This window comes from Nicotiana tabacum, chromosome 18, assembly GCF_000715075.1.
Source record: "Nicotiana tabacum cultivar K326 chromosome 18, ASM71507v2, whole genome shotgun sequence".
Lineage (NCBI taxonomy): Eukaryota > Viridiplantae > Streptophyta > Magnoliopsida > Solanales > Solanaceae > Nicotiana > Nicotiana tabacum.
This window is the reverse complement of record NC_134097.1, coordinates 142,203,709-142,206,742: the sequence shown is the minus strand read 5'-3', so window position 1 is coordinate 142,206,742 and position 3,034 is coordinate 142,203,709.

Sequence of the window (3,034 nt, the reverse complement as noted above, 5' to 3'; positions counted from 1 at the left end):
ATATACTTTAACGGATCCAAACGAGAGATGAGGTAAGTAGTGTAAGAGGACAAATAATGCTTCAACTTCTGTGCTACCCAAGTTAGGGCGCAACATGTCCTCTCAAGGTGAGTGTACTTAACTTTGTAAGACGTGAACTTCTTGCTGAGATAATAGATGGCTTGCTCCTTCCTACTGGTGATGTCATGCTGACCTAATACACAGCCAAAGGAATTGTCCAGGATCGTCAAATACAGAATCAAAGGTCTCCCCGGTTCTGGTGGCACCAACACAAGCGGGTTTGACAAATACCCTTTTATCTTATAAAATGCTTTTTGACACTCGTCTGTCCACTTGACTGCGGCATCTTTCTTCAACAGCTTGAAGATAGGCTCACAGGTTGTCGTAAGCTGAGCAATGGACCTGCTGATGTAGTTCAACCTCCTTAATAGACTTATCACTTCACTCTTGTCCCTTGGAGGTGACAATTCTTGGATAGATTTAATCTTTGACGGGTACAATTCAATACTTTGGCTGCTGACTATGAATCCCATCAATTTTCCAAACGGCACACTGAATGCGTACTTTGCAGGATTGAGCTTAAGATTGTACCTGCGAAGCCTTTGGAAGAACTTTCTCAAATCTCTAACATGGTCAGACTGCTTTCTAGACTTTATGATCACATCATCCACATAGACCTTGATCTCTCTGTGTATCATGTCGTGGAATATGGTTGTCATTGCCCTAAACACATACCCTTGTCTTGCCATCCTTCTTTGGCACAAATACTACATTGGCTAACCAAGTGGGATGCCGAGTGACCCGAATAACTTTGCATCGAACTGCTTGGTAACCTCTTCTTTGATCTTCACACTCATATCAGTTTTAAATTTCCTCAGCTTCTGCTTGACAGGAGGGAATGCCGGGTCAGTGGGTAATTTGTGAACCACCAAATCAGTGCTTAAACCTAGCATGTCGTCATATGACCATGCAAAAATATCTTTGTATTCAACCAATGCTTTAATTATCTCCTCCCTGAGTTGAGGTTCAAGATGGACACTTATCTTAGTTTCTCTAATATTGTCTGGGTCCCCTAAATTGATTACTTATGTATCACTCAGGTTAGGCTTGGGTTTTTCTTCAAAATGGCTTAATTCTTTACTAATCTCTTCAAAGGACTCATCCTCGTTGTATTTTGATTCATTATCACACTCTATTTATTGAATTACTATTTCCAAATTAGATTGGTTTTTAAGACTGGGCCGAAGATTCCTCATGCATGTCATATTATTGAAACCAGCATACAAAGAGCTGTACAAGGAAGGAAAGAAAACAAAAATAAAACTGTCAGGAATGAGGAAAAGGGAAATTGCATTTCATTGAAACTAAAAGATAACAAGGTTTATACATCCAAACGGACGAAACATAAAATCTGAATTACAACCCTAGAATAATCCAGATAAACTGAAAGAAAATCAAAGCAAACTACCAAAACTCCTTCCTGGTGGGGAGAGGAGTAGCTTCCCAATTGTTAATATTTGCACCAGTCCCAACAAATTGCACATCTACCTTGCTAGAACCCTCTCCAGCTGCCACCATGTTCACCTCGCCGAATAATTTCTCAAACCTTTCAAGCAACTCCTTATCAGGACCAACCACAGGACTGGGAACTATTGTTGTTGGGCGCTTCTTGGTGCCGGGCCTGACAAATAATCTGGAGAGACGTGGGATGGGCTTTGGGAGGACCCATGCCCTCTGTTTTAGCTTTCTGGCTCTTTTTATGTCCGCAACTGTGGGCTTGAACCCCAAACCAAATGTATCCAAGTTTTTGGGGAGAGACACCGGTTGTACGATGCCTTGCAGAGATGCACCCAAACCCTTTCCTGGTACAAAATCATTTTTCAACATTTCAACGGCTACCATGACTGTCGCGGCGGCTACCCTCGGCATTGGAACACACTTCCCTTCTGGAATTTTCTCTACCGATACCGTGTCAAAAACCTGATAAACCCATGGCCCCTTGTCGTCTTCAAACTCTATGAACGGAACAATAGAATCACTGTGGGAACACAAATTATCCTCGCCGTGCACAAAAATTTCCTCTCTATCCCATTCAAACTTGACCATTTGATGTAGAGTAGACGGGACCGCTTTTGCAGCATGAATCCAGGGCCGAACCAACAGCAGATTGTAAGAAACAGCCACATCGAGCACCTGGAACTCCATGGTAAATTCAACAGGCCCTATTGTAAGCTTAAGCACTATGTCCCCGACTGAATCTTCCCCTCCACCGTCGAATCCCCGAACGCAGATAATGTTCTTGTAAATTCTTTCATCATCCACCTTTAATTTGTTCAAAGTGGAGAGAGGGCAAATGTTCGCACTGGAACCATTGTCGATCAGTACTCGGGTAACCACGGAATCTTCGCATTTCACCGTGAGATAGAGGGCTCTATTGTGCTCAGTGCATTCTATGGGCAACTCATCATCAGAAAAAGTGACTCTGTTTACCTCAAATATCTTGTTAGCTATCTTTTCCAGGTGGTTTACTAAGATTTTGTCAGGAACGTGGGCCTCATTCAGGACCTTCATCAAAGCCCGGCGGTGCTCGTCTGAATGGATCGATAATGACAATAGTGAGATCTGAGCCGGTGTCTTCCTCAACTGCTCCACAATGGAATAGTCCTGCACTTTCATCTTTCTCAAGAATTCCTCTGCTTCTTCTTCGGTCACAGCTTTCTTCCCTAGCACTAGGTTGTCTTTGGAGCTTCTAGCCTTCCTCAATTCTTCGGGGGCAAATCATCTCCCCGATCGAGTCAAACCATGGGTTTCACAAACTTCTTATTTAACTTCTTTCCCCTTGTAAGTCGCTGTCACTCGTTCATAATTCCACGAGACCGCCCTGCTGTTAACTATTGGTAATTGAGTTACCGGCTTGATAATGACAGGGTCTATACGATCACCTTCCACAATTACAATAGGCTTGTTCGCCACTCTTGGCACAATCACTTTCGCTCTTTCATGACGTCACTTGAGGACCCCTTTTTGACCATCA